The following is a 19353-nucleotide window of genomic DNA, read 5'->3' on the forward strand; positions in this document are numbered from 1 at the left end:
TTTTGTATTTATACTTATTAAATACAAAGAAGAAAATACAATAAAAACAGATTTAAAAGAATGTCTAAATACTATGTACAAAGGCGAGCTTAACTCATTCATGAGTTTTCTTCCAGCAAACCATTAGCAGAGAGAAATGCGATGTATAAGAGAGAAAAAGTGTACAATATTAAAAGTATTAAAGCATGACTGTTAAAGTAAGGTTTAAAAAAACACACAACCATTATAACAAAAATAAATACGTAATATATCTAATATAAAATGAAAAATACATATAAACTAGAGGCCCCGCAGTAGTCGAAATTCGACTATAATTAATTGGAATTGTAAGTTTGTACACTATTATGATTGTATTTTATACTTCTATAATCACAAATTTCGCCAAGACTACACTATAAAAAATATTAACAAAGACAAACAATATTTAATCTATTCTCAATTTGACAACAGACGTCAAGAACAAAAGTTTGACAATAAATAGTATGCATGCCTGTGTGCGTCAAATACGTGGTATGTAGTGTGTGAAATGTTTTATTTATTCATTTAATGTATATTTTATGCATTATTTTTAAAAAATATTAGCATTGTGCACTTCTTCTCTATATTCTCTATAAGTGTGGAAAATTTCATACTCTTCCGACCGCGCAATTTTCGTAAAAAGGGATACAAAATTTTTGCTTCACGTATTAATATATAGATAAACATACATAAAACAACAACTTAGATACAATTAAAGTGACTGGAAATGTTTCTTCATTTGACTCTCAAAAACTTCTAGAAAGGAACTAGCACGAATAGGTTGAGGGAGAGAATTCGATAATCGCATTTCGTAATTTTAAGTTAACGATATCTCAGTGAGTAATTTTTGTGGCGGTAGGGCGTCTTATTCGGCTATGGCCACCCACAGGCCTGTGAGCCTCATTGGAGGTTCGGCTTCCGGCCGGAAAACCAAAAAAAATATTCCCTCCCTTTTTCGCTACCATTTAAATTGAGGTGGGCAGTGCGAGCGTTCTTCGAACTAAGCAAAAAAAAATCGGTTGTCTGTAAAGTCGGCTTACTGACGATAGTTGAACGTGACAACGTCATAAGAAAATATTGATGGAATGGTTTCATTTTGCAATTATCGCAATTATCGTTGCTATAAGCAATTGACACCACATTCACTTTTCACTGAACTTCATACTTGACGAAAACATGTAAATGTGTTATTGTATAGCAGCTGTCCACGCGGATGCATCGGTCACTCGAATAGGAAAGAGACAGATGTCGAACGCTGCCGAACGCGGAGGCCGATTGTGCCTCTTTGTCGCTCGTTGCGCGCTCTCGCTTGCACTTCAAGCCTTAAATGGAACGCTTCAGAGCGAGGTAACGCCACATGAGTCATGTTTTTCATGCGTGCAGCCGGCTCCATCAAATTATAAGAGGTTGTCACATCAAAAAGACAAACTACCCACACTTTATGGTGATGTACGAATTCACAATATGCACTCAGCTTAACCGATAAAGCTGTTGCCGTCACATCTATAGCCATTTCAAGATCTGATTTTGTAAGTTGGTCATATCTTGAATCTGTTTTTTTTTCTTTCTATTTTGGACTAAAAGTTTTTCCATTGACATAGTTCTTGTTTTTCACCACAATGACTTTTAATCATAAAGTTCTCAAGGAAATCTAGAATTTCTTCCCGTCTCTAGATCTTTACAAGAAAAACAAGAATATCGGTATTTTTTTATCTCTATTATTAAGTAGTTGCTTCAACGAAGTAACATTTGCGTACGTACCAGTCGCAAGGATTAAGCTTTTCCCGATTAAAGTTTACCCAAAGCGAATGTCAACTGTGCTTTGAAGTGGATACGAAATGGTTATTTGCGTAACGTGGTTTTAAGTTGTCTACAAGAAAATAACCTTAATGTTCTCTTAGAGTTTAACCGTATCTGCCTATTAACTAAGTTAATGTCACAGCCTGGAGACAAGATCCTGTTAAGTACGCTATAAGAACGGATAACTTACCCTCCGGGTAGTTAAATACAGTAGATAACTTACGCATCTTATGGTAACTGCTTTCAGACCTTTTTTTTCCTACCTAAGCTGAGCCTTGAGAGGCTACGTCAGCATAACATAACAAGTAGGTGAGCTCACGAGGCTCTGACCTGGTGATGTTGTTAACACTAGCCCTAGCAAGAGCAGTGCTTCGCAGAATCTACCATCGGATCGGAAACGCGACCCATCGAAAAGATCCGGCGAGAAACTCAGTGGACTGTGTCTGGGTTAATTCGCTCGTCGAACCCTTGGGCCCGACAAGGGCGGTGACCGGTGCTTATACCTAAAAGCACCGTTAATGGATCAGGAGGGTATCCTAAGACATAACTAAAGTTATAGTTTTTGTTCTAAAGTCCCGAGGAAAACATAACTGATCGCTCACACACTTCTAATGCTAGAATTCATTGTTGCAAGAATGTGAAATATGTCAGAGCGACACCAATTTACCATATGCGCCCAGGTTTATCTCTCCCAGGCGACGTTCTGCATTGATCTGCAAAGACGCGAGCGCGATATTAACATAGCAGCTTTAAAGAAACGTATTTATTCTGCGCAACAAAATTACCAGTATTTCAGTAAAATGTATTGTCTGTTCTCATTAAAGGAATTGAGAAAGAAGGATAAAAATCTCTGAGGGATTCTTTATAAATATCGAGACTGGGTTTTAAAACGGTCTGGAAATAGAAATGCAAACTAACTGTTTCGAATTCGAGATATTTGTAGAATTGTTGTATTTATTTTTTATGTTGTTTGTTTTTGGTGAGCTTCGAAGTGACGTTTTGTTGATGTTTAACTTTTTTTTTCGAATTTCGCCTTTTTTTTTTTTTTTTTTTTTTTTTTTCGGGTAGAGGGCCGAACCTCCTACGAGGTCCCCGCGCAAAAGGGGCGCGCGGGGTATGTGAGACTCAACGATCTGCATGGTGTTGTGAGCAGACCGCGGGCCCAAGGATTTTAGGACCCACCCACTAAACGACTCCCCTGCACTCTTACACCCGACGTCCGATCCCCTCCGAGGTCAGAACCCGGATGAGGTAGGGGGGCTACCGCGGTCAACACTACAACCAGACGGCGCGGCTCACCCCAAGGACGCCCAGCCGACGGAGCCTTCGAGGCGAATCGAAGGCTCTGAAACGTCGGCCGTCTCGGTACGGCAGCCCGTCGGGCCGCCCAGACGGTGCCGCTGGTGTCCCGGAATACCCCGCTGGACCAGAACCAGCCTGCCGGGTCGGGACGCGATACACCGTCGACCGGTCGCTCTAATCACTCCACGGCGGCGCGCTAGAGTGCTGGTAGCGCGCCGCGCGGCCTCACCCCCTCAGGTCGCCCCTTGACCTTCACCGGGGGGAGGCCGCCACCTACAGGGGCCGGGACGTACGGGCGTATTCCCGCCTCCGGCCCCCGGCTCGACGGCGACGGATCGGTGCGGAAAGGGAAGAGCTCTCCCTCTCTCGCTCCGCCGCCTCCTTCTGCGAGATGGTGGACTCGCAGAAGTCGAGCATCGCCTTCCAGGACGCGTCGCTGCCGAGCATCGTAGCCACGACGCGCGGCAGCGAGAGGTCCTCTCCTATGACCGCGACGAGGGCGGCGCGTTGCTCGTCGAATCCAGAGCAACGCGCCAATGTATGTTCCGCTGTGTCTTCCTCGTCGCGGTCCGCGCAGTGGTGGCACTGCGCCGTCGGTTCCCTTCCGGCTATCTTAAATAGGTACCGGCCAAAACACCCATGGCCGGTCAACATCTGCGTCAGCCGGAAGGTGAGGCATCCGCGGTCGCGGCCCACCCAGTCCGCGAGAACCGGGCGGACCGCCTCGACGGTTCGGAGGCCGGCCGACGGGTCCGCCAAGCGGCGAGACCACGCCTCCAGCACGGACCGCCGAGAGTGGAGCCTCCGCGCTCGAACTACACCTTCGCTGGGGCGCCCTTCCCCCCTAGAGCGGAGGTCGCTACGCCACCGGTAATCGGCAGCGAGCGCCTCCGCCTCCAGGTCCCAGGGTGGCGCCCCGGCGAGCAAGCACGCCGCCTCGAAGGAGACGGTGCGGTATCCTCGGATCGCCCTGACCGCGATCGCGCGCTGCGGACGTCGCAGCGCGGCGACGTTCTGGCGGGTCAGGGCGTGGCACCATACGGGCGCACCGTATAGTGCCATCGACCGCACCACCCCCATGTAGAGGCGGCGCGCCACCTGATCGGGACCCCCGACGTTTGGAAGCAGCCGGCTCAAAGAGCCGGCCGTCGCCATCAATCGAGGGCCCAACTTCGCAAAGTGAGCGCGGAAGTTCCACCGACCGTCCAGTTCGAGGCCGAGGTACCGAAGACCAGTCACCCCGACCCCGACGCGGACGCCTCCGATCACGAGGTGGGCACCCAGAGGCGGCGCTCGTCCCGGCCCGTGAAATAACAGGGCCTGGGTTTTGTCGAGCGCCACCTCGAGCCCCAACCGTCGGATCCTAGTGACGACGTGTGCCACGCCTGCGCACGCCAGACGGGCAGACTCCCGGTAGTCCCTCCCCGGAGCTACGACCAACGTGTCGTCAGCGTAACAAATTACGCTCAGCCCGGGGAGGGGTCCCCGAATGACGCCCCGCAGGACCCAGTCGTAGCCGATGTTCCACAGCAGGGGGCCCAGGACGGACCCCTGCGGAACACCACGCTCGACGGGGAAGCGGTACATCGCCCCACCGTGTCCGATGCACTGGATCGACCTGCCCTCGAGGTAGGAGCCGATCAGTCGGCGGAGGTATGCGGGGACGCCGTGATACTCCAGCGCCCCCGCGATCACCGACCAGGGCAGGGTGTTGAAGGCGTTCCTTACATCTAAGGATAACGCCATCGCCACCCCGCCCCGGGATACGGCTTCATCGGAGAGGGCCCGCACGCGCAGAATTGCGTCAATAGTCGAGCGGCCCTCTCTGAAGCCGTATTGCTCCGCCGAAAGATCGGGACCCGTCTCGGTCAGGTGCCGGACGATGCGGGCCGCGACGATCCTCTCGAGCATCTTGCCCGCTTCGTCCAGCAACACGATGGGGCGATAGCCCGCGGGTGAGTCCGCGGGGCGCCCGTCCTTCCGCAGAAGGACCAGTCTGCCCGTCTTCCATTTCGACGGGAACCGTCCCGACTCGAGGCACGCTTCGAAAAGCCCCCCGAGCCGGTCCCCTAGGGCCTCGAAGGCCAAGCTCCAGACCCGGCCGTGAACGCCGTCAGGGCCGGGGGCCGCGTCCTTCGCTCTCATTCTGGACACGGCCGCATGGATCTCCGCCCCCGTGATAGGGGGAGGGGGCTCCTCGGCAGCGGGAACGCTGGGGCGACGCGGAGGCGTGCCCCACGTGGCGTCCATCTGGGGGGGCTCAAAGTCCCCCCCCGCTGCCGGCGGGAAAAGCGCAGAAATTATTTCCCGCAGCTGCCGAGGCTGGAGCCGCTCGGTCACCGGGAGCGCCCACGGCTGCAGTTTCCTGCGAACCATCTTGTATGGGCGCCCCCAGGGATCTTCGTCGAGCGACTCCAGGAGAGTCTTCATGCTCTGCTTCTTGGCCTCGCCGATGGCCAGCTGCAGCGCCGTCTGCTTTTGACGACAGTCAGCGTGCAGCCGGGCCGCCGTCTCCGCGAACGTAGCGTCGCGACGACGGCGGCGGCAGTGGCGTGCGCTCCGGCGGCGCGCCCTCACGCACTCCTCACGGAGTCTCGCGATCTCGGGCGACCACCAGAACGCACCCCCACGTGGTGCTCGGGGGCCGACCCGGGGCATGGCGGCATCACAAATGTTTGCCATGGTGCCCCGGAACCAGTCGACCTCCGCATCCACGTCCGCGAGCCGCGCGGGTTTTGGCGCCCACGCAGCAACAGCGGCCGCCTCCATCAGCAACTCCTTGTTCATTCGTTTCAAGGCCCACCTAGGGAACGAACGGGGCGCACCTTGCGGGAGCTCCTCCTCACCGCGGGCGCCCGCGGCTGACGACGACGACAAGGAGGAGGCGGAGAGCTCGAATCGGACGTATCTGTGGTCCGAGAGCGTCTCCGCCCCCTCGAGTACGCGCCAGCCGCGGGTGCGGCGCACGGCGGACGGGGACGCGAACGTCACGTCCACGTGAGATTGCCCGTTCCACCGCACGCAAGTCGCGACCGTGCCTCTGTTTAGGAGGCAGAGGCCGGTCGCGATCGCCCACTCCGAAAGGGCCTCGCCTCTCGCATCCGTGCGGGGGGAACCCCAAGCCGTGCACTTGGCATTGAAGTCCCCCGCGACGATGACAGGGCGGGACCCGAGGCGGTGCAAAAGCGCCTCGAGCCCGCCCAGAAACCGCTCGAACTCGGCGAGGCTCCTGTTCGGAGAAAAGTACGCCCCGATCACGACGGTCCCGTCGATCCTAGCCGCGACGTACCCGGGTCCCCTGGCCACCATATCCAAGGGGGGTAACGCCGCGGAATGTCTCAACACAATGGCCACGGAGCCGTCGACGTCCCCTATCCAGCAGTCCTGGTCGGTGGGGACGAAGTACGGCTCCGCGGCGACAGCGACGTCGATTGACCACTCCGCCATGGTGTGGACGAGGAGATCCTGTGCCCTGGCGGAGTGGTTCAAATTGCACTGGAGGAAGCGGTGGACGCAACCCATTACGGGGCTACGTCCATCGCTCCCTCGTCTGTCCCGCCCTGCGGCTCGTCTGGTGCCGCGGCGGGAACTGACTCACCGGCTGCCCTTTTTGCAGCCGGCTTCTTTTTCTTTCCGCCCCTCCTCGTTTTGGTTGAGGAGGGGGCGGATTTGCACGCCGGGCCCCCGGCCCGGTGGTCGGCCTTCCTTTTGGCCGCGTCGCACAAGACGCAGTGCGGCGCGGCTGTGGTGCAGGAGGCTGCCTTGTGCCCCGGTTGGCCGCAGCGGAAACACAAGCCGCTGCGGTCCACGGTCGAGGGGCACTTGGCGAGACCGTGGCCGGTGCCGAAGCACCGAAGACAGCGCCACGGCCTGGCATCCTGCAGCTGCACGTGGGCCACTACCCAGCCCACGCGCAGCCTTCCTGGGCTGTCGGAAGGCCGCCCCTGTGGAGGGGTGGCCAGGAGGGTCGCCGTTGCAATGGGGCAACGCGCCCACGCCGTCCGGGTTCCTGAATATGTTTCCCGGAGTTCCCCGACTTTGACGTCGGCGAGGGCGCAGTTGCCCTGCGACGCGATGGCCGCGGCGACCTCCTCCTTCGTGGCGCACTCGTCGAGGCCCGTGATTTTGACTTCACCCATCTTCACGGGCCGCGCTATGCGCACCATCTCGGGGTCCGGCAGAATTTCTCGAAGCCGGGCCGCCAATTTTTCGGCCGCGGCGTTCGTGTTTTCGCCGGGGCACTCCAAAAGACGAGCCCCGTTGGCCGTCTGCCGGACCTTGACGCCACCCTCCACGCCGAGGGCGTCCACATTTACGCCACCGCGCGCCTGGGTCATCACGTCGTGGTACGTGATGCCCTTTTCTTTGGCGGCCGGCAGCAGCTCCAATACAACTGCAGCCGACCGCGGGGCGCGCGGCTTTCTGCGTGCTCCTCCTCTTCCTTTTTGGCCCCTCGGCTCCGCTCGACCCTCTTGGCGGGGAGCGGTGGCCGCAGGGGCGGGCTTGGGACGCGGCGCAGCAGGCGCCGCCACTTTCTTAGGCCCACGCCGCACTACCGTCGTCCAGGCCTCTTCCATATTCGCCGGAGCAGGGGGCAGTGGGCGGGGCTGTGGGGTCGGGGCCGGTTTTGCGGCGTTGATGCCCCTCTTCTTCTTAGTCCGGCTCCTGCCAGGCCCCGCCTTCGCAGGCTGGGACGGGGCAGGAGCAGACGCCGTTGTCTTCGGAGGGGCGGACATTGTTGCCCTCGCAGCAGCAGTCGCGGCGGGGCGTGCCGCAGGAGTTACGCCCATTTTGGTTTTGGGGCCGCCATATGTTTTGGTGGCCCTTGATACCGCGTTAGAGGTGGTGGTCGTCTTCACGATCCTGCGGGGTGCCGGTGTTGGGGCTTCTCCTTTTCTCTCGTGAGCGAGGGGCGGTCTCGCGCGCTCCACGTTGGAGCTGCGTGCCTCCTGTATTAGGAGCCGCCGCCTCAACTCCTCGGCCTCATTGGCCTCTTCTGTTTCGAGCGGAGCAGATGCAGGGGCCGAGTTGCACTGCTTCTCGACTAAGTCGTTCACGAGCGTGCGCATCTCAGCCATGTCGACCTTCATCTGCCCGTTCTCCTGCCGAAGGCGATCGTTTTCGGCACTCATTTGGGCCAGTCGGGCGTGCAGCAGGTCCACTGTTTCCCGTAGACCCACCGTTTCATCGTTGGTGGTGCGGCTTACCGCATTCGCCATTTGCTCCTCCAGGGAAGAGGTAGCCGATTTTAGGGCCCGCACGCAGTCGCCCTTTAGGCCCTTGGCCGATTTCTTAACTACCGCAGCCACTAATTTCTGGGCGATGTCACATGTTCGGAGGGGGTCGGAAGGACCCACCTCGGTAAGGGAGCGCTCCAGATGCTCAACCTCTCCGTTTTTTATACGTTCGTTGGCCTCACGGCGGGCGGCCCTGGCTTGCGCCGAAGAGGCAGCAGCCAGTCCGCGAGAAGAACGAGTCTCTAAATCAGTGGCGGGCGACGTCGCAGCAGTCGCCGGCCCTTCCGCCAACGCCATATATTTGGCGCTGGCAGGCTCACCCTCGGACGAGTCAGACGGAGCGGAGGACGCCAGCCGTAGAGCCGACTTCCGCTTCCGCCGCGTCCGCTTTTGCGCGCTGTCTGCGAACAGCACTGGCGTCTCCCTCCCACTGGACGCGTCGCCCCTCGCGGAGCTTCGCGCCGAGTGAAGCGAGAACAGGCTGTCGCATCGTTCGAGGAGCACGGTGGGAACTCGATCCCTTACGCGACCCGTGCTGTCGCCCCCTTCGTCGTGGCATTGTTTGCCCCCCCCAGAAACGGTGGGGCAGCGTGCGGCCGATTCCTCGACCGCACGGAGGGATTCTCCTCCCGCGGAGCGGGAGGTACCCTCCTGGGGTAATAACTTTTTAACAAGTGCCATTGTTCATTATTTTCCTTTTTTATTAACCAGGGGTCGGTCCCCTGGGGTCTGGTTGGTACCCTCGGGACTGGACTCCCTCCAGCCATTCATCCCATCGCCGGGCACCAGAGCTTAGGATTGGGGCATTTTTTTAAAGAGGTTTACGTCCTCGCGGCCCCGTGCCTCGCGGCAGCGGCCCCCGTCCCCCACGCGGTGAGGATTACGGGTTGGCCGGCGGCCCGCCGAGTGCAACGAGCAACACGGCAGACCACCGCCCGACGCTCAAAAGAGCAGCAACGACGAAGCCACGCCGGTATACCGGTACCCCCCTCTGGAGGGCGTGCCCCTGTAGCCGAAGCCGGGGACATGGCGACCAGCGGCCGGAAGATGCGTAAGCAACGCCGGCTCACTTCTCCATCGAAAAGGCAGGCCAAAAGTGGCCCACCATCTCCCATGGGTTACGTCCGAAACGGGTCGGACGTGACCCGAAGAAAAACAAAAAAGGGGGAAGAAAGGGGAAAAGAGAGGGAGCCCGAGCGTCTCCAGGAGGAACACCCTTCAGCGAGTGAAGGGCGTGGAGAGCCCGCAACTCCCCCTGCTGGTTTTGGTCCGCGTCATCCGATCTCTTTCGTTGCAAGGCCTAACTAGGCTACCCTACTCCTACACCTAACCTACCTCCCTAACACCTAAGAATCCTTGCAACGAAAAAGATCGGACGATACCCCTGGGAGTGGGACTGTTCCCAGAGGATCCCGTTATCCGCCACCTACGGACGCGCCCGGTGGAAGTCCAGCAAAACTCCCCCACAGACGGAGCCCCCGGCCACGCAGAGTGCGCGCCGGGGGGCCCGCCCAGGTCCCTCGGGTTCGAATTTCGCCTGTCGCAAAGGTTTTTTTTAATTTGGACGATCTAACGACCAATACGGTCACTGGAGACCATAGATATATTTTTTTTGGTACAATTTTTCCTTTTTAGGAAAGGCAAGGGGATCTAAGCCTATACAGCCTAGACCATAGATATCAATCGCGTCAATGCCTTTTGACATGACTTTTAAGTCTCAGTTTTTACAGTATAACGCAGCCGTTATACTATAGATAAACAGAGTTTTGACGGGTTCTTATCATGATTTTTAAATGATACACGTCATTTCGGATCCTCCCGATCCAATAGCGATGCTTTTAGGTACCTCAAGCACCGGTCACCGCTCTCGTCGAACCCGTCGCTTGCGACGAAGGGCTCGGCGAGTAAATTAATCCACAGACACAGCCCACTGAGTTTCTTGCCGGATCTTCTCAGTGGGTCGCGTTTCGGATCCGATGGTAGATTCTGCGAAGTACTGTTCTTGCTAGGGCTAGTGTTAACAACGTTACCAGGTTAGAGCCTCGTGAGCTCTCCTACTCCCCCGTAGAATCTAGAATCTAGTACAAGGTTACTAGAATAAGTAGGTAAAGAAAATGATTTTTATAATGCATGATTTCAATTTTGACGTCTCACTGACCTTGACCACGACGAATGACGTTAAAATATCTTAGCTCATGAAACGTGAAAGTCGTGATAAGAACGAGTTAAATAGTTTATGTGACGCGTTTGCTGTTTAGCCGCGTAAGGTAAAAAAAAATGGACCGAAAAAACAATATTTACACATTCTGTGGTACTCCCTGGTAGAAAACCAACGGGGCAATGGCGACCGAGCAATGGCGGTATAACCGTACACACCCGTCAGGACAACCTATACGAAAGAGGCGTCAGGAACCTTGGGGATCAAATACCCCCTAAAATGCTGGTGCAGAAGGCAACGGGAAACCACTGCACTAATTTCCCACGCCATGAGCAGGTCGTATCCGACTGATGCATGACCACGACCACTCTGTCAAGAGTGTACGAATAGGAAGAAGAAATGCTAAACAACAAATTTATTTTAATTAGTTTATTTATATTAGAAATTAAGGATGCCAAAAATATGTTTTATCGCTGCACAAACATCTATGCGCAGAGATTGAACGAGCAACTTATCCTGGCGTTGACTTTGTTATTTATTGTCGTTCCAACTCTGAAATATTGCTGAAGTTGCCGACGTATGAAATACTATGGCGAACTGTATGCAAAAAGAGTTCCAAGACTACATTCGTAAGTTTTTCATGAATATAGAGAGAGTTGTGAAAATGACGAAAAGTAAAAAAAAATATTATATTATATTATATTATATAATATTTATTTCCTACTAGTTTTAGGGGCCTTTTGTGAGTCCGCGACGCATCACCCGGCTTATTTCTGCCGTGAAGCAGTAATGCGTTTCGGTTTGAAGGTTGGGGCAGTCGTACTGAAAAATTGAGACTTAGAACCCGTGTTTTAACCGTGTTGTTGATGTCTATGGACTTTGGTAACCACTTAACACCACATAGACGGTGAGTTCGCTTAACCATCTTGGTAATAAATAATAAAATGGTAGTTCATATATACTATTTATTGAGTAACATAGACCGGTTCTAGTTCTATTCACGTAATTTGATAAGTATCGATTTTGTGTATCTATGTTACATACGTACCGATATTTGGATACGTTTTTTGCCTATTCTTTTTAGTGATAAAAGTGTTGTTGATATAGTAAAAAGCGGTGGTAAAACTATGACGATTTAAAGGTGTCTGAAAAGCTCTACTTAGTTTACCTACTCTAGCTCTACCTAAGTAAACACTTAATTATTGTAACACTACCAAAATTGGACAACAGTGAAAGCTTGAAAACGGTATAAACGTGTCTAACGACCATGTACGGAAATTATTTAATTACTAGTGCTCCCGCAGTAGTCGAAATTCGACTATAATTAATTGGAATTGTAAGTTTGTACACTATTATGATTGTATTTAATACTTCTATAATCACAAATTTCGCCAAGACTACACTATAAAAAATATTAACAAAGACATACAATATTTAATCTATTCTCAATTTGACAACAGACGTCAAGAACAAAAGTTTGACAATAAATAGTATGCATGCGTGTGTGCGTCAAATACATGGTATGTACTGTGTGTAATGTTTTCTTTATTGATTTAATGTATCTTTTATGCATTATTTAAAAAAAAAATTAGCATTGTGCACCTTTTCTCTATATTCTCTATAAGCGTGGAAAATTTCATACCCCTCCGTCCGCGCAATTTTCGTAAAAAGGGATACAAAGTTTTTGCTTCACGTATTAACATATTTAATTATTAATGACGCTGGTTACCAAAAGATAATCTTTTTAATATCTCAGGTAGTGAAAAATGGAGACTCAAAACTAAAAGCCCGTTGTCTTAACGTGGGTAGCGGCATTTACGATGCTGATGTCCATGGACTACGGTGACCAACATCACGTGGGCCGTCTAAACAATAAATAATATTCTTAATAGCGTCACTGAGTCATTGTTACGTCATTAGTTTCCGTCTTGAATAGCACCGTCCCATAGTTTCTCATGATTGACGAGCAGCTTTTTCCTCCCAAAAAATAATCGCATTTATTTGGGCATATTGTCATGCTTATGGGCTCCGATAGCCAATACTAGATGGGCTGTTAGCTCGGCCGCTTAGCAACAATAGACAATCATACACCAACATAAGTAACATAAGTAACAACATAACTTTTTTTTTTATTCTTTAGATGGGTGGACGAGCTCACAGCCCACCTGGTTACTGGAGCCCATTGACATCCACAACGTAAATGCGCCACCCACATTGAGATATAATTTCTAAGGTCTCAGTACAGTTACAACGGCTGCCCCACCCTTCAAGCCGAAACGCATTACTGTTTCACGACAGAAATAGGCGGGGCGGTGGTACTTACCCGTGCGGACTCACAAGAGGTCCTTTTTTTTTTTTTTTTTGTGAGCAGACCGCGGGCCCAAGGATTTTAGAGCCCACCCACTAAACGACTCCCCTGCACTCTTACACCCGACGTCCGATCCCCTCCGAGGTCAGAACCCGGATGAGGTAGGGAGGCTACCGCGGTCAACACTACAACCAGACGGCGCGGCTCACCCCAAGGACGCCCAGCCGACGGAGCCTTCGAGGCGAATCGAAGGCTCTGAAACGTCGGCCGTCTCGGTACGGCAGCCCGTCGGGCCGCCCAGACGGTGCTGCTGGTGTCCCGGAATACCCCGCTGGACCAGAACCAGCCTGCCGGGTCGGGACGCGATACACCGTCGACCGGTCGCTCTATTCACTCCACGGCAGCGCGCTAGAGTGCTGGTAGCGCGCCGCGCGGCCTCACCCCCTCAGGTCGCCCCTTGACCTTCACCGGGGGGAGGCCGCCACCTACAGGGGCCGGGACGTACGGGCGTATTCCCGCCTCCGGCCCCCGGCTCGACGGCGACGGATCGGTGCGGAAAGGGAAGAGCTCTCTCTCTCTCGCTCCGCCGCCTCCTTCTGCGAGATGGTGGACTCGCAGAAGTCGAGCATCGCCTTCCAGGACGCGTCGCTGCCGAGCATCGTAGCCACGACGCGCGGCAGCGAGAGGTCCTCTCCTATGACCGCGACGAGGGCGGCGCGTTGCTCGTCGAATCCAGAGCAACGCGCCAGCGTGTGTTCCACTGTGTCTTCCTCGTCGCGGTCCGCGCAGTGGTGGCACTGCGCCGTCGGTTCCCTTCCGGCTATCTTGTGCAAGTACCGGCCGAAACAACCATGGCCGGTAAGCATCTGCGTTAGCCGGAAGGTGAGGCATCCGCGGTCGCGGCCCACCCAGTCCGCGAGAACCGGGCGGACCGCCTCGACGGTTCGGAGGCCGGCCGACGGGTCCGCCAAGCGGCGAGACCACGCCTCCAGCACGGACCGCCGAGAGTGGAGCCTCCGCGCTCGAACTACACCTTCGCCGGGGCGCCCTTCCCCCCTAGAGCGGAGGTCGCTACGCCACCTGTAATCGGCAGCGAGCGCCTCCGCCTCCAGGTCCCAGGGTGGCGCCCCGGCGAGCAAGCACGCCGCCTCGAAGGAGACGGTGCGGTATCCTCGGATCGCCCTGACCGCGATCGCACGCTGCGGACGTCGCAGAGCCGCGACGTTCTTGCGGGTCAGGGCGCGGCACCATACGGGAGCCCCGTATAGTGCCATCGACCGCACCACCCCCATGTAGAGGCGGCGCGCCACCTGATCGGGACCCCCGACGTTTGGAAGCAGCCGGCTCAGAGAGCCGGCCGTCGCCATCAGTCGAGGGCCCAACTTCTCAAAGTGAGCGCGGAAGTTCCACCGACTATCCAGTTCGAGGCCGAGGTACCGAAGACCGGTCACCCCAACCCCGACGCGGACGCCTCCGATCACGAGGTGGGCACCCACAGGCGGCGCTCGTCCCGGCCCGTGAAAAAGCAGGGCCTGGGTTTTATCGAGCGCCACCTCGAGCCCCAACCGTCGGATCCTAGTGACGACATGTGCCACGCCTGCGCACGCCAGACGGGCAGACTCCCGGTAGTCCCTCCCCGGAGCCACGACCAACGTGTCGTCGGCGTAACATATTACGCTCAGCCCGGGGAGGGGACCCCGAATGACGCCCCGCAGGACCCAGTCGTAGCCGATGTTCCACAGCAGGGGGCCCAGGACAGACCCCTGCGGAACACCGCGCTCGACGGGGAAGCGGTACATCGTCCCACCGTGTCCGATGCACTGGATCGACCTGCCCTCGAGGTAGGAGCCGATCAGTCGGCGGAGGTATGCGGGGACGCCGTGATACTCCAGCGCCCCCGCAATCACCGACCAGGGCAGGGTGTTGAAGGCGTTCCTTACATCTAAGGATAGCGCCATCGCCACCCCGCCCCGGGATACGGCTTCGTCGGAGAGGGCCCGCACGCGCAGAATTGCGTCGATAGTCGAGCGGCCCTCTCTGAAGCCGTATTGCTCCGCCGAAAGATCGGGACCCGTCTCGGTCAGGTGCCGGACGATGCGGGCCGCGACGATCCTCTCGAGCATCTTGCCCGCTTCGTCCAGCAACACGATGGGGCGATAGCCCGCGGGTGAGTCCGCGGGGCGCCCGTCCTTCCGCAGAAGGACCAGTCTGCCCGTCTTCCATTTCGACGGGAACCGTCCCGACTCGAGGCACGCTTCGAAAAGCCCCCCGAGCCGGTCCCCTAGGGCCTCGAAGGCCAAGCTCCAGACCCGGCCGTGAACGCCGTCAGGGCCGGGGGCCGTGTCCTTCGCTCTCATTTTGGACACGGCCGCATGGATCTCCGCCCCCGTGATAGGGTGAGGGGGCTCCTCGGCAGCGGGAACGCTGGGGCGACGTGGAGGTGTGCCCCACGTGGCGTCCATCTGGGGGGGCTCAAAGTCCCCCCCCGCTGCCGGCGGGAAAAGCGCGGAAACTATCTCCCGCAGCTGCCGAGGCTGGAGCCGCTCGGTCACCGGGAGCGCCCACGGCTGCAGTTTCCTGCGAACCATCTTGTATGGGCGCCCCCAGGGATCTTCGTCGAGCGACTCCAGGAGAGTCTTCATGCTCTGCTTCTTGGCCTCGCCGATGGCCAGCTGCAGCGCCGTCTGCTTTTGACGACAGTCAGCGTGCAGCTGGGCCGCCGTCTCCGCGAACGCAGCGTCGTGACGACGGCGGCGGCGGTGGCGTGCGCTCCGGCGGCGCGCCCTCACGCACTCCTCACGGAGTCTCGCGATCTCGGGCGACCACCAGAACGCACCCCCACGTGGTGCTCGGGGGCCGACCCGGGGCATGGCGGCATCACAAATGTTTGCCATGGTGCCCCGGAACCAGTCGACCTCCGCATCCACGTCCGCGAGCCGCGCGGGTTTTGGCGCCCACGCAGCAACAGCGGCCGCCTCCATCAGCAACTCCTTGTTCATCCGTTTCAAGGCCCACCTGGGGAACGAACGGGGCGCACCTTGCGGGAGCTCCTCCTCGCCGCGGGCGCCCGCGGCTGACGACGACGACAAGGAGGAGGCGGAGAGCTCGAATCGGACGTATCTGTGGTCCGAGAGCGTCTCCGCCCCCTCGAGTACGCGCCAGCCGCGGGTTCGGCATGCGACGGACGGGGACGCGAACGTCACGTCCACATGAGACTGCCCGTTCCACCGCACGCAAGTCGCGACCGAACCTCTGTTTATGAGAAAGAGGCTGGTCGCGATCGCCCACTCCGAAAGGGCCTCGCCTCGCGCATCCATGCGGGGGGAACCCCAAGCCGTGCACTTGGCATTGAAGTCCCCCGCGACGATGACAGGGCGGGACCCGAGGCGGTGTAAAAGCGCCTCGAGCCCGCCCAGAAACCGTTCGAATTCGGCGAGGCTCCTGTTCGGAGAAAAGTACGCCCCGATCACGACGGTCCCGTCGATCCTAGCCGCAACGTACCCGGGTCCCCTGGCCACCATATCCAAGGGGGGTAACGCCGCGGACTGTCGTAATATAATGGCCACGGAGCCGTCGACGTCCCCGATCCAGCAGTCCTGGTCAGTGGGGACGAAATACGGCTCCGCGGCGACAGCAACATCGATTGACCACTCCGCCATGGTGTGGACGAGGAGATCCTGTGCCCTGGCGGAGTGGTTCAAATTACATTGGAGGAAGCGATGGACGCAACCCATTACGGGGCTACGTCCATCGCTCCCTCGTCTGTCCCGCCCTGCGGCTCTTCTGGTGCCGCGGCGGGAACTGACTCACCGGCTGCCCTTTTTGCAGCCGGCTTCTTTTTCTTTCCGCCCCTCCTCGTTTTTGTAGAGGAGGGGGCGGACTTGCACGCCGGGCCCCCGGCCCGGTGGTCGGCCTTCCTTTTAGCCGCGTCGCACAAGACACAGTGCGGCGCGGCTGCGGTGCAGGAGGCTGCCTTGTGCCCCGGTTGGCCGCAGCGGAAGCACAGGTCGCTGCGGTCCACTGTCGAGGGGCACTTGGCGAGGCCGTGGCCGGTGCCGAAGCACCGAAGACAACGCCACGGCCTGCTCTCCTGCAGTTGCACGTGGGCCACTACCCAGCCCACGCGCAGCCATCCTGGGCTGTCCGAAGGCCGACCCTGTGGAGGGGTGGCCAGGAGGTTCGCCGTTGCTACCGGGCAACGCGCCCACGTCGTCCGGGTTCCGGAGTACGTCGCCCGGAGCTCCCCGACTTTGACGTCGGCGAGGGCGCAGTTGCCCTGCGACGCGATGGCCGCGGCGACCTCCTCTTTCGTGGCGCACTCGTCGAGGCCCGTAATCTTCACCTCCGCCATCTTTACGGGCCGCGCGATGCGCACCACCTCGGGGTCCGGCAAGATTTCCCGCAGACGGACCGCCAGTTTTTCTGCCGCGGCGCTGGAATTCGCGCCGGGGCATTCTACCAGGCGGGCCCCGTTGGCCGTCTGCCGAACCTTAAGGCCACCCTCCACGCCGAGGGCGTCCACATTTACGCCGCCGCGCGCCTGAGTCATCACGTCGTGGTACGTGATGCCCCGTTCTTTGGCGGCCGGCAGCAGCTCCACGACTACTGCAGCCGACCGCGGGGCGCGCGGCCTCCTTCGTCCAGTTCGGCCCCTAGGCTCCGCTCGACCCTCTTGACGGGGAGCGGCGGCCGTAGGGGCGGGCTTGGGGCGTGGCACGACAGGCGCCGCAACCTTTTTGGGCCCGCGCCGCACCACCGTCGTCCAGGCCTCGTCCATGTTGGCCGGGGCTGGGGGCAGTGGGCGGGGCTGGGGGGTCGGTGCCGGTTTGGCGGCGTTGGTCCGCCCCTTCTTTTTGTTTCGGCTCCTGCCAGGCCCCGCCTTCGCAGGCTTGGACGGGGCAGGAGCGGACACCGGTTTTGATGCAGGGGCCGTGGGTGCCGGCGCCCCTACAGCCGCGGGTTTAGGTGCAGCCGCAGCGGGAGCTCGCGCGGGTGTAGCCTTCTTCTTCCCGCTGTATGCTTTTACAGCGGGCTGCACACTCCTGCGGGGTGCCGGCACAGGCGTACTTCCGTTAGCCTCGTGAGCGAGGGGCGGTCTCGCGCGCTCCACTTTGGAGCTGCGCGCCTCCTGTATGAGGAGCTGCCGCCTCAACTCGTCCACCTCACTGAGGCCTTCCGCTTCGGGCGGAGGAGGGGCAGGGGCCGAGCTGCGTTGCCGCTCGATGAGGTCGGCAACCATGGTCCTCAACTCGGCCATGTCCACTCGCAGCTGCCCATTCTCCGCCCGAAGTTTGCCATTCTCGTTCGAGAGTTGCTCGAGGCGGGCGTGCTGCAGGGCCACTTCCTGCCGCAAGCCCGCCGTCTCCGTCGTTGTGGTGCGGTCTACCACTTCCCTCAGACGTTCTTCTAGGGTGGCCGCTCCGGATTTTAAGGCCCGCACGCAGTCACCCTTGAGTCCACCGCCGGATGTTGCCACGACTGCGGAAACTAATTTTCCGACCACCTCGAAAGCTCGGAGGGGGTCAGAGGGACCCACCTCCGTTAGGGAGCGCTCTAGGCGCTGAACCACTCCAATCTCAAATTTTTCCCGGGACTGCGCCGAGGAGGCAGCGTCCAGTCCGCAAGAGGAACTTTTTTCGAAGCCGGTGGCGGGCGACGCCGCAGCAGTCGCCGGCCCTTCCGCCAACGCCATATATTTGGCGCTGGCAGGCTCACCCTCGGACGAGTCAGACGGAGCAGAGGATGCCGGCTGTCGGGCCGACTTCCGCTTCCGCCGAGTCCGCTGTCGCGTGTCGGTGAACAGCGCCGGTGTCTCCCGCCCACTGGACGCGTCGCCCCTCGCGGAGCTCCGCGCCGAGTAGAGCGAGATAAGGCTCTCGCAGCGCTCGAGGCGCACGGTGGGGACCCTGTCCCTTACGCGACCCGTGCTGTCGCCCCCTTCTGCGTGACAGTGTGTGCCCCCCCCAGAAACGGTGGGGCAGCGTGCGGCCGATCGCTCGACCGCACGGAGGGATTCTCCCCCCGCGGAGCGGGAGGTACCCTCCTGGGGTATTACTTTTCTCACAGATGTCATTGTTTCATTTTTCCTTTTTTATTAACCAGGGGTCGGTCCCCTGGGGTCTGGTTGGTACCCTTGGGACTGGACTCCCTCCAGCCATTCATCCCATCGCCGGGCACCAGAGCTTAGGATTGGGGCATTTTTTAAAGAGGTTTACGTCCTCGCGGCCCCGTGCCTCGCGGCAGCGGCCCCCGTCCCCCACGCGGTGAGGATTACGGGTTGGCCGGCGGCCCGCCGAGTGCAACGAGCAACACGACAGACCACCGCCCGACGCTCAAAAGAGCAACAACGACGAAGCCACGCCGGTATACCGGTACCCCCCTCTGGAGGGCGTGCCCCTGTAGCCGAAGCCGGGGACATGGCGACCAGCGGCCGGAAGATGCGTAAGCAACGCCGGCTCACTTCTCCATCGAAAGGCAGGCCAAAAGTGGCCCACCATCACCCATGGGTTACGTCCGAAACGGGTCGGACG

The 19353-nt window shown here is 57.8% G+C and overlaps 1 protein-coding gene across 2 annotated transcripts in view; it reads left to right on the top strand.

Annotated features, from left to right (window-relative positions):
• LOC101744064 (inactive dipeptidyl peptidase 10) overlaps nt 1-19353 on the top strand; it is a 298205-nt gene that overhangs the window by 141214 nt on the left and 137638 nt on the right. The window lies entirely within an intron of this gene.

Source organism: Bombyx mori, chromosome 20 (genome assembly GCF_030269925.1).
Source record: "Bombyx mori chromosome 20, ASM3026992v2".
Classification (NCBI taxonomy): Eukaryota; Metazoa; Arthropoda; class Insecta; order Lepidoptera; family Bombycidae; genus Bombyx; species Bombyx mori.